Source organism: Macaca thibetana, chromosome 2, assembly GCF_024542745.1.
Source record: "Macaca thibetana thibetana isolate TM-01 chromosome 2, ASM2454274v1, whole genome shotgun sequence".
Lineage (NCBI taxonomy): Eukaryota > Metazoa > Chordata > Mammalia > Primates > Cercopithecidae > Macaca > Macaca thibetana.
This window is the reverse complement of record NC_065579.1, coordinates 41944211-41957315: the sequence shown is the minus strand read 5'-3', so window position 1 is coordinate 41957315 and position 13105 is coordinate 41944211. Positions and strand designations below refer to the sequence as shown.

At 39.8% G+C, this 13105-nt stretch overlaps 1 long non-coding RNA gene across 1 annotated transcript in view; it reads right to left on the bottom strand.

Annotated features, from left to right (window-relative positions):
• The window catches only part of LOC126948213 (uncharacterized), a 55509-nt gene that overhangs the window by 23187 nt on the left and 19217 nt on the right, over positions 1 to 13105 (bottom strand). Inside the window, exon 2 of the long non-coding RNA XR_007723368.1 lies at positions 2386 to 2509. This is a non-coding gene — a long non-coding RNA (uncharacterized LOC126948213). The remainder of the gene's footprint in view (positions 1 to 2385; positions 2510 to 13105) is intronic.

Below are 13105 nucleotides of genomic sequence, written 5' to 3'. Positions count from 1 at the left end.
TGGGCAGATCACCTGAGGTCAGGAGTTCGAGACCAACCTGACCAACATGGTGAGACCTTGTCTCTACTAAAAATGCAAAAATTAGCTGGGTGTGGTGGCAGGCGCCTGTAATCCCAGCTACTTGGGAGGCTGAGGTGAGAGAATCGCTTGAACCTGGGAGGCGCAGGTTGCAGTGAGCTGAGATTGTACCACTGCACTGCAGCCTGGGCAAGAAGAGAGAAACTCTGTTTCAAAAAAAAAAAAAGTGAGCACTGTGGGCACTATTAAGAGCACTACCCAATACCCTAAGGTTACAGGAACTCCATTGGCCCCATACAAAGATAAGCTGACCACCATCTTTGTCAGCTACAACTTATCTATGGAAGAAGGCCGTGTTCTCTGGACCTGTTGAGTGTCAAGCTGCAAGGTGTCATAAATAGTTTGGTGGCCCTGTTAGTGTTAGCTGTTCTTAAAGGGACAAGGAGATCCACAGTGGTAGGGAGAGAGGAAGACACATGCTGTCAGCCACAGCCAGGGCTAAGTGCCTTGCTGGCAGCGTTTTCCTTCAGGGTTACCCAGCACACAAGGTAGCCAAGCCCAGGTAATTTTAGGAAAAGATCTTCCACTCCACATGATTGCTAATTGCCTACGAAGCAAAGCACAGTAGAAATAGCAGGCAGATATGAAACTGCAAATGTTGGTGATAACTGTATTTAACCTCTCCTAAAGGAACACTAAAGAGACTTTAATACTTTTGAGGGGGGAACCCCAATGTGTGAAAAGAGAAAAAGCAATTGCTGACAGAGTCACTTTCCACCTGAAGGAACTGTGCCAAAATCAATTTCTAATAGGAGGGAAGGGTAATGAGAGTGCATTGTGGATTACAGTCACATTCTACATCTCTAAAAGCTTCTCTAGACAGACTGTAAATTACGTTGACCTTAAAGAAAATGTTCACACTAAAGTCTTTGGTTTTTACGAACATTCCACCTGGATAGCGTGACCTGGCTTTAGATAAAATAAGAAATAAACCAAGAAACCAACAGCCATACAGAGCCAGCAGTCAGAACTGGTTTGATGATTGATTCTGACTGTTTTCTTCCTGCCCATATATCTAGAGAGCAAAGAGCATTATTTTCATAAATGATATCCAAACCCAAGTCCAATCTGGAATGGCTATTTGATATCCCAACCTTGCTTTGACAACTGCTAAAATCAATGTGATATTTGCGGCATTAAAAACAACAGACACCGACTCTGGGAAACTTAAGCCTAAAAGGTATGTATCAAAAGTATATTAGCTGGGGAACAAGGCAGAGCCATGATCGTACCACAGGACATGTTTGCTCAGCACAGCATCATAGGCACTACAAGCACTATAAGTATCCCTGCCTCTAAATCTTCTCCACTGCTGCTGTTGCATTTCACTGCCCTGGACATGCTCTCTATGCTACCACTCTGCTGCAAATTATCACCAGCTGACCAGCCTCTCAAGATTCAGTTCTGGCAGGAATACCTGTAAGGTGCTACTACAACAACCTATCAGGTTGTACTGAGACCACACGACCACACTTAAGCACAAGGTGCCAGGGTATGGGGAATTCTCCATACAGGAAGGGTATACTGGGCAGCCAGAACAACAAATCCATTGTAAATGAGTTTAAAAAAATAAAGGGCCACTCCTATATGATGTCAAAATTTCTAAATATATAATACTATACATGATACTATTTATTATATTCCATATACATATATATACATACACACATACATACATACATACATCCTAAAAAAAAAATTAGTGTTTTCTGGAAATCAATCAATATTTATAGACAGGGTTACCATGAGTAGGTTTGGGTCCTGTGAAGACCTTATTTTCAAGTCCTCAGCAGTAGAAGACAGGCTAAAAATCTTTGCATGGGAGTTGCACTGGGTCCTTTTCCAGACTTCCGGGCTCCAGTGATTTGTACCAGTTCCCTGCCCTCTACACCTCCACCCCATCTTCTAGTCAACTTTTTTTTGACCCTTTTTTTCAGACATTTACTTCTGACCAAGATGTTACAGGAGACACAACATAGAAAGAAGGGAAGAGAACTAACTTTTGCAGAATGTTTATTTAATGAGTATTTTAGGAGCCTACTTAGCTTAACATTATCCTTATAGGAGGTAGAGCTGTAACTTTACAACACCCATCTGGGTTTAAAGCCCAGCTCTACCAGATATTGTGGCCTTGGGCAAATTATTTAACCTTTGTGACCACCATATTTCTCATCATAAAATGAGGAGCAAAAAGGCAGAATACAAGCCTCCACCTATTGTCCCACCTCCAAGGAAACCAAGTTAACAACTATATATACAAGCAAAGCACCTCCATAAGAACCACAAATCAGGTGGCACTCATAGTACCTGGTTTTAACTTCATATCACTGAAAGAGGCACTGAAGAGGTAGGAAAAACAGTCTTGAAGCCCCAACACCACCCTTCCCTCATCCGCAGCAGTGCAGCATGGTGTGGAGAGTATTTCTGGGTGCTGGGGAGAGTGAGAACACAGCAAGTGTGAGGCATTGATGAACTCAGTGCTGTCTGTTAGACCAGAAAGAAAAACCAGACCAAACTCAGCTTACATCCACCCATAGAGGAAGCATTTGGACTAGCCCCAGCCAGAGGGGAATCACTAATCCCCAGAGGTCAATTGCCACCATGGGCTAAAGGGCTCTGGGTCTCTAAGTAAATTTGAAAGGCTGTCTAGGCTGTAAGGACTGAACTCATAGGTGAGTGGTAGTGCTGAACCGGGCCCAGAGACAGTGGACTGGGGGGCATGTGACTACTGAGACACCAGCAGGGGTAGCCAAGAAAGTGCTGGCATCACCCCTCCCCTAACTCTGGGCTACACAACTCATGGCTCCAAAAGACAGCCCTTCCTTTGACTTGAGGAGAGGAGAAGGAAGAGTGGAGGGGATTGTGTCTCGTATCTTTGATACCACAGCAGAATAAGGCACTGGTCAGAGTCATGAGGCCCCTGTTCCAAGCCCTAGTTCCTAAATGACATTTCCAGAAAGACCCTGGGGCAGAAAAGAATCTGCTGCCTTGAAGGGAAGAACCCAGTCCTGGCAGCATTGATCACATGCTAACTGAAGAGCCTTTGGGTCTTGAATAACCAGCAGTGATGCCCAGGTACTATGTTGAGGGCCTTGGGTGAGCCTCTGAAACTTGCTGGCTTCTGGTACCAGCTTGACCACAGGGGAGTAGAGCACCAAGTGGGCTCTTAGGGTCCCCAATTCAAAGACTTAACTCTTGGATGGCATTTCTGGACCCACCCTGGGCCAGAAGGGAGTCCATTGCTGTGAAGGGTGGGTCCCAGGTAAGACAGCATTCACCACAAGCTGACTGAAGAGCCCTTGGGCCTTAAGGGAACATCAGACGCAGTCTGGTAGAACTCCCCATGGCCTGTAATGGTGGTAGCTACAGGATGAAGCTTTTCTGCCTTTGTAAAGAGGAGGGAAGAGTGGGAAGGACTGCCGTCTTGTAGCTTGATGGCCAGCTCAGCCACAATACAAAAAACACCAGGTAGACTTCCAAGGATTTTGACTCTAGTCTCTGACCCCAGATGGCACCTCTAGACCCATCTGGGGCCTGGGGGAATTCACCAACCTGGACACAAGCCTGGCTGGCTTTGCCACCTGCTGATTGTAAAGCCACAAGTCCTTGAGCGAACAAAGGCAATAGCCAGGGAGTGGTTCAGCAGGCCTTGGGTGAGACCCAGTACTGTGCTGGCTTCAGGTCTGACCCAGCGAGTCATAGTGGTGGTGGCTGCAGGGGTGCATGTGTCACTCCACACCCAGCTTTAGGTGGCTCAGAACTGAAAGAGAGAGACACTGTGTGTTTGGGAAAAAGTAAGTCAAGAGAACAAGAGTCTCTGCCTGGTAATACAGAGAATTCTCCCAGATCTTGTCCAAGACCATCAAGGTGGTACCTCTATGAGTCTTCAAGAATCATAGAGTTACTGAGCATGGGGTGCCCCCTAAAACAGATACAGCTTAGATCTCAACACCCAAGTCCTTTCAAATGTCTGAAAAATCTTCTCAACAAGTACAGGTACAAAGAAGCCCAGACAGTTAAAACTATAATAAATACCTAACTCCTCAATGCCTAGACATCTACAAGTATAAAGATAATCCAGGAAAACATGACCTCACCAAATGAACTAAATAAGGCACCAGGGAGCAATCCTGGAGAAACATAAATATGTTACCTTTTAGACAGAAAATTCAAAATAGCTGTGTTGAGGAAACTCAACTTCAAGATAATACAGAGATGGAATTCAGAATTCTATCAGCTGGATTTCACAAACAGATTGAAATAAAAAGAATCAAGCAGAAATTCTGGAGCTGAAAAGTGCAATTGGCACACTGAACAATGCATCATAGTCCTTTAATAGCAGAATGAATCAGGCAGAAGAAAAAAATTAGTGAACTTAAAGACAAACTATTTGAAAATACACCATCAGAGGAGACAAAAAAAAATAAAAATAAAAAACAATGAAACATGCCTGCAGGACCTAATAAATAGCCTCAAAAGGACAAATCTATGAGTTATTTGTCTTAAAGAGAAGGTAGAGAAAGAGATAGGGGTAGAAAGTTTATTCAGAGGGATAACTGAACTTCCCAAACCTAGAGAAAGATATTAATATACAAGTACAAGAAGGTTATAGAACATCAAGCAGATTTAACCCAAAGAAGACTACCTCAAGTTGTTTAATAATCAAACTCCCAAGGATCAAGGATAAAGAAAGGATCTTAATAGCAGCAAGAGAAACAAAATAAATATCACACAATGGAGCTCCCATACATTTAGCAGCAGACTTCTCAGTGGAAACCTTACAGGCCAGGAGACAGTGGCATGACATACTTAAAGGGCTGAAGGAAATTAACTTTTGCCCTAGAATAATATATCTGATGAAAAACTTTTCAGACATGAAGGGGAAATAAAGACTTTCTTGGACAAACAAAAGCTGAAGGATTTCATCAATGCCAGATCTGACTTACAAGAAATGCTAAAGGGAGTACTTCAGAAAGAAGAGGATGTTAATGAGCAATAAGTAATTACCTGAAGGTACAAAACTCACTGGTAATATTAAGTACATAGAAAAACACAGAATATTATAACACTGTTTAACTGTGGTACATAAACTACTCTTATCCTAAGTAGAAAGGCTAAATGATGAACCAATCAAAAATAACAACTACAACAACTTTTCAAGACAATGACAGTACAATAAGATATAAATAGCAACAACAAAAAGTTAAAAAGTGGAGGGATAAAGTTAAGGCATATGATTTTTATTAGTTTCTTTTTTGCTTGTTTGTTTATGGCAAATAGTGTTAAGTTGGTATCAGCTCAAAATAATGGTTTATAAGATAGTAGTTGCAAGTCTCATTGTAACCTCAAACCCTCTCTGGAAGTAAATTATATTGCCAGAGAAAATCACCAAAGGAAGATAGGAAGGAAAAAAAACAAGAAGACCACAAAACAACTGGAAAACAAATTACAAAATGACAGGAGTAAGTCCTTACTCATCAATAATAAATGTAAATGGACTATACTCTCCAATTAGAAGACATAAAGTGGCTGAATGAATGAAAAAACAAGAACCACTTATCTGTTGCCTACAAGAAACACAATTCACCTATAAATATATACACAGACTGAAAATGAAAGGATGGAAAAAGATATGCCATGCTAATGAAAACCAAAGAAGAACAGAAGAGCAGAAGTAAATAGAGCAGTAGCTATATTAATATCACACAAAATAGATTTCAAGACAAAAAGTGTAAGAAGAGACAAAGAAGATCACTGTATAATGATAAAGAGGCCAATTCAGCAAAAGAATATAACAATATACATGTACCCAGCACTGTAGCATCCAGATATATAAAGCAAATATTATTAGAGCTAAAGAGAGAGATAGGACCCAATACAATAATAAAGTGGAGACTCGAACATCCCACTTTCAGCATTGGACAAACTTCCAGGCATAAAATCAATAAAGAAACATCAGTCTTAATATGCACTATACACCACATGGATCTAATAGATATTTACAGAAAATTATATCTAAGAGATGCAGAATGCACACTCTTTTCCTCAGCACGTAGATCATTCTCAAGGATATATCACATGTTTGGTCACAAAACAAGTCTTAAAACATTCAAGAAACAAATGAAACAATATCAAGCATCTTCTCTGACCACAATAGAATAAATAAACCTAGAAATCAATAGCTACAGGAATTTATGAAACTACACAAATATATGATAATTAAATAGTATGCTCCTGAATAACCAGTGGGTCAATGAAGGAATTAAGGAAATTGAAAAATGGGTTGAAACAAATTATAATGGAAACACAACATATCAAAACCTATGGAATACAGAAAAAGGAGTCCTAAGATGGAAGTTTATAAGTGTCTACACCAAAAAAGAGGAAAAACATCAAAGAAACAATCTAATGACACATCTTAAAAAATTAGAAAAGCAAGAAAAAACCAGACCCAAAATTAGTAGAAGAAAATAAGTAATAATAATTTCAGCAGTTTCAGGTTACAAAATCAATGTGCAAAAATTACTAGCCTTTGGGAGATGTGGGGGAAATGGTAGATAGGAAACAGGGCTAATGTGCAATTCCCACACAGACAGACAGAACAGTATGTGGAGACTCACACTGTAATCTTTTGCTCCAAGAATCACTGCAGAAACATACCAGGAAAACCAAAATAATTCATAGATCCTTTGAAAGAACTGGGACACCCCTGCAAATTCCATGAAACAGGCAAAAAACTGTGAGTGTTCAAAGTGTAGAGGGGGGCAAACCTGCCTCCAAACACATATCCCCACTGGGGAATCTGAAAATACAGATCCCAGGAGAAGGATTTAACCTTACCTAGAAATGAAATTGATTTAGGGAGCTGCACAAAATATAAAAATAGAAGTAGCAGCAGGAAGTGCCTTGAAGGCACTCCCACTAGCTTGAGCCCAGGGAAGCCGTCCCTGAGTACAACTCATATGGGCCCTTGGGAAGGCAGCCAGTGGTATTAAGGAGAGGTCACAGTGCAAAGGAAGCTCCCAACTGAAACTAGTAGTGGTTTCAACTGGGCACAAATTTTCTCAAGTGGAGTCTGGGGGATGAGTGGGAGCTGCTGCAGGTACAAGTGTAGGAGCACAGGAGTTGGCAACAGGGTGGGCACATGGGGAGAGGTAAGGTCCAAAGGCCGTGCCTTCTTTCTCTGTGGGGTAGTTCACAGCCTGGGGCAAGGTCTGAGCGAGGCACCATGGGAGCAACACCAGCCCTGACAACTGCATGGGAGCTGAGAGAGACCTTTTGTTACCAACCATCCCCCACTTCCCAGGCAAACTATTATGACACAGCAGAAGTGACAAAGAGTCCCTCTGGAACATAACCCCATTGGCCTGAGAAACACCCCACAACCCCTACAGGGGATATAACAAGTTCCACCCAAGAAGAGTTTCAGCCCAGACTCACCTAATTCTGCCCCCAACTGAGGGTATTTCCCCACCTACCCTGGTAGCCAAACACAAAACATAGAAACTCTTGGGAACTTTAGGGCCCCGCCCACCACCTGAGAAACCAAAATACTTACCCTGGCCATCTTAGGGAAAGTTTAGGGAACTCTACTGCTACTACAGCTGGAACTCTCTTGAAAGCACCACCTCCTGGTTGGAGGCCAACCAACTTAGGCCATTACAGCAACTCATGACAGAATAACCATGACTCTAGGCAGGAGAATACAATACCTAATTCCACTGCCTGCAACGTCCTGGCTAACCAGAGGTCCTGAGTGTGCCCACATAACAACTTCATTGCTAGCATAACCAACATTCAAAAAATCCAGTACACTAAACATATCTACAACCAGAGTCAACTTCAGTTTTCTGCCACCTCTACCAGAGCAGGTACTTGTATCCACAGCTGGGAGACCTGAAGACAGATCAATCACATCACAGGACTCTTTGCAGACATCCCCCAGCACCAGCCCAGTGCCTGGTAACCCTATTGGGTGGCTAGACCCAGAAGAGCAATAACAATCACTGTAGTCCAGATCTCAGGAAGCCCCATCCCTAGGGGAACAGGAAAAGCACCACATCAAGGGATCACTCTGTGGGACAAGAGAATCTGAACAGCAGGCTTGAGTTTCAGACCTCTCCACTGAAATCGTCTACCCAAATGAGAAGGAACCAGAAAAGTAATTTGGTAATATGACAAAACAGGGTTCTATGACTTTCCCAAAAGGTCACACTAGCTCCCCAGCAATGGATCCAAACCAAGAAGTAATCTCTGAATTGCCAGATAAAGAATTCAGAAGACTGATTATTAAGCTACTCAAGGAGATAGCACAGAAAAGTGAAAGCCAACTTAAAGAGATTTTTAACAAATACAGGGTATGGATGAAAACTTCTCCAGATAAACACATATCATAAAGAAAAAACATTCACAACTTCTGGAAATGAAACACTGCACTGGAAAGTGTCAACAGTAGACTAGAACAAGTAGAAGAAAGGACTTTAGAGCTCAAAGACCAGGATTTTGAATTAACTCAATCAGACAGACACAGAAAGAAGAATTTTTAAAAATGAACAAAGTTTCCAAGAAGTTTGGGATTACATTAAAGAAGCAAACCTAAGAATGATCAGCATTCCTGAGGAAAAAGAGAAATCTAAAAGTTTGGAAAACTTATTGGAAGGAATAATTGAAGAAAAATTCCCTGACCTTGCTAGAGATATAGAAATCCAAATACAATAAGCTGAAAGAACATCTGGGAAATTCATCACAAAAAGATCATGACCTAGGCACATAGTCATCAGGTTATCTAAAGTCAAGATGAAGGAAAGACTCTTAAGAGTTGTGAGACAAAAGCATCGGATAACCTATAGAGAAAAACCAATAAGATTAACAGCAGACTTCTCAGCAGAAACCTTACAAGCCAGAAGGGACTGAAGTCCCATTTTTAGCCTCCTGAAACAAAATAATTGTCAGCCAAGAGTTTTGAATCCAGCAAACTAAGCTTCATAAATGAAGGAGAGATAAAATCTTTTCCAGACAAACAAAGGCTGAGAGAATTCACCACTACTAAGCCAGCACTATAAGAAGTGCTAAAAGGAGTTCAAAATCTTGAAACAAAACCTTGAAATACACCAAAATAGAACCTCCTTAAAGTATAACTCTCACAGGGCCTATAAAACAATAATAGGTAAAAAAAAAAAAAAAAAAAAAAACCCAGAGTATTAAGGCAACAACTAACATGATGAATAGAACAGTACCTCACATCTCAGTACCAATATTGAATGTAAGTGGCCTAAATGCTTCACTTAAAAGATGCAGAATGCCAGAATGGATAAAAATTCACTAAGTATCCGCTGCCTTCAAGAGACTCACCTAACTCATAAGGACTCACATAAACTTAAGGTAAAGGGGTGGGAAAAGATATTCCACAAATGGAAACCAAAATGGAAACCAAAAGCAAGCAGGAGTAACTATTCCTGTATCAGACAAAAGAGACTTTAAAGCAACAATGGTTATAAAAGAGACAAAGAAGGACATTATATAATGATAAAAGGACTAGTCCAACAGAAAAATATCACAATCCCAAATATAAAAGCACCTAACACTGGAGCTCCCAAATTTATAAAACAATTACTACTAGACCTAAGAAATGAGATAGATGGCAACACAGTAACAGCAGAGGCCTTCAATAATCCACTGACAGCACTAGACAGGTCGTCAAGACAGAAAGTCAACAAAGAAACAATGGACTTAATCTATACCCTAGAACAAATGGACTTAAAACATATTTACAGAACATTCTACCTAATAAGTGCAGAATATACACTCTTTTCCTCAGCACATAGAACATTAGAACATTCTCCAAGATAAGCCATGTGATAGATAGGTCACAAAACAAATCTCAATAAATTTAAGAAAATCGAAATTATATCAAGTATTCTCTTAGACCACAGTGGAATAAAATTGGAAAACTTCAAAAGCAACCCTCAAAACTATACAAATACATGGAAGTTAAATAATCTGCTCTTGAATAATCTTTAGTTCAACAATGAAATCAAGATGGAAATTAATAAGTTATTTGAGCTGAATGATAAATAGTGACATGAATTATCAAAACCTCTGGAATACAGTAAAAGCAGTGCTAACAGGAAAGTTCACAGCATCAAATGCCTACATCAAAAAGTCTGAAAGAGCACAAATAGACACTCCAGGGTCACACCTCAAGGAACTAGAGAAACAAGAACAACCCAAACCCAAACCCAGCAGAAGAAAAGAAATAACCAAGACCAGAGCAGGACTAAATGAAATTGACAAAAAAAAAAAAAAAATACAAAAGATAAACGAAACAACAAGCTGGTTCTTTGAAAAGATAAACAAAATTGATAGACCATTAGTGAGACTAATGAAGAAGAGAGAAGATCCAAACAAGCTCAATTAGAAATGAAATGGGAGATATTACAACTGATTACACAGAAATACAAGAGATTATTCAAGTCTGCTATGAACACCTTTACTCACACAAACTAGAAAATCTAGAAGCGATAAATAAATTCCTGGAAATACACAGTCATCCTAGATTAAATCAGGAAGAAATAGAAACTCTGAACAGACCAATAACAAGTAAACAAATTGGAATGGTAATAAGGAAAAAAAAAAGTTGCCAACAAAAAAAGTCCAGGACCAGATGGATTCACAGCTGAATTTTATCAGACATTCAAAGAATTGATACCAATCTTACTGAAACTATTCCAAAAGATAAAGAAAGAGGAAATTCTCCCTAAATCATTCTGTGAAGCCAGTATTATGCTAATTCTAAAACCAAGAAATGACATAACAGGAAAACTACAGACTAATATCCTGGATAAACATAGATGCAAAAATCCTCAAGAAGGTACTAGTCAACAAAATCCAACAGCATATCAAAAAAATAATATACCATGATCAAGTGGGTTTCATATCAGGGAATCAGGGATGGCTTAACATACACAAGTCAATAAATGTGATACATCACATAAACAAAATTTAAAATAAAAATCATATGATCATCTCAATAGATGCAGAAAAAGCATTTGACAAAATCCAGCATCCTTATGATTAAAACCCTCAGCAAAATTGGCATAGAAGGGATACACCTGAAGGTAACAAAAGCCATCTATGACAAACCCATAGCCAACATTATGCTGAATAGGGAAAAGTTGAAATCTTCCCCCTGAAAACGGGAACAAGATAAGGATGCCCACTTTCACCACTTCTTCTTCTCTTTTTTTTTTTTTTTTTTTTTTTTTTTTTTTTTTGTTATACTTTAAGTTCTAGGGTACATGTGCACAATGTGCAGGTTTGTTACATATGTATACATGTGCCATGTTGGTTTGCTGCACCCATCAACTCATCATTTACTTTAGGTATTTCTCTTAATGCTATCCTGCCCCAGTCCCCTACCCCATGACAGGCCCCAGTGTGTGATGTTCCCCACCCTATGTCCAAGTGTTCTCATTGTTCAATTTCCACCTATGAGTGAGAACATGCAGTGTTTGGTTTTTTGTCCTTGTGATAGTTTGCAGAGAATGATGGTTTCCAGCTTCATCCATGTCCCTGCAAAGGACATGAACTCATCCTTTTTTATGGCTGCATAGTATTCCATGGTGTATATGTGCCACATTTTCTTAATCCAGTCTATCATTGATGGACATTTGGGTTGGTTCCAAGTCTTTGCTATTGTGAATAGTGCTGCAAAAAACACATGTATGCATGTGTCTTTATAGTAGCACGATTTATAATCCTTTGGGTATATACCCAGTAATGGGATGGCTGGGTCAAATGGTAATTCTAGTTCTAGATCCTTGAGAAATCACCACACTGTCTTCCACAATAGTTGAACTAATTTACATTCCCACCAACAGTGTAAAGGCATTCCTATTTATCTATATCCTCTCCAGCATCCGTTGTTTCCTGACTTTTTAATGATCACCATTCTAACTGGTGTGAGATGGTATCTCATTGTGGTTTTGATTTGCATTACTCTGATGACCAGTGATGATGAGCATTTTTTCATGTGTCTGTTGGATGCACAGATGTCTTCTTTTGAGAAGTGTCTGTTCATATCCTTTGCCCATTTTTGATGGGGTTGTTTTTTTCTTGTAAATCTGTTTGAGTTCTTTGTAGATTCTGGATATTAGCCCTTTGTCAGATGGGTAGATTGCAAAATTTTTCTCCCATTCTGTAGGTTGCCTGTTCACTCTGATGGTAGCTTCCTTTGCCTTGCAGAAGCTGTTTAGTTTAATCAGATCCCATTTGCTTATTTTGGCTTTTGTTGCCATTGCCTTTGATGTTTGAGTCATGAAGTCCTTGCCCATGCCTATGTTCTGAATGGTATTGCCTAGGTTTTCTTCTAGGGTTTTATGGTTTTAGGTCTAACATCTAAGTCTTTAATCCATCTTGAATTAATTTTTGTATAAGGTGTAAGGAAAGGATCTAGTTTCAGCTTTCTACATACGGCTAGCCAGTTTTCCTAGTACAATTTATTAAATAGGGAATCCTTTCCCCATTTCTTGTTTTTTCATGTTTGTCAAAAATCAGATGGTTGTACATGCGTGGTGTTATTTCTGAGGCCTCTGTTCTGTTCCATTGGTCTGTATCTCTGTTTTAGTACCAGTACCATGCTGTTTTGGTTACTGTAGCCTTGAAGTATAGTTTGAAGTCAGGTAGCGTGATGCCTCCAGCTTTGTTCTTTTGGCTTAGGATTGTCTTGGCAATGCGGGTTCTTTTTTGGTTCCATATGAACTTTAAAGTAGTTTTTTCCAATTCTGTGAAGAAAGTCATTGGTAGCTTGATGGGGATGGCATTGAATATGTAAATTGCTTTGTGCAATATGGCCATTTTCACAATATTGATTCTTCCATCCATGAGCATGGAATATTCTTCCATTTGTTTGTGTCCTCTTTTATTTCATTGAGGAGTGGTTTGTAGTTCTCCTTGAAGAGGTCCTTCACATCCCTTTTAAAGTGGATGCCTAGGTATTTTATTCTCTTTGTAGTAATTGTGAATGGGA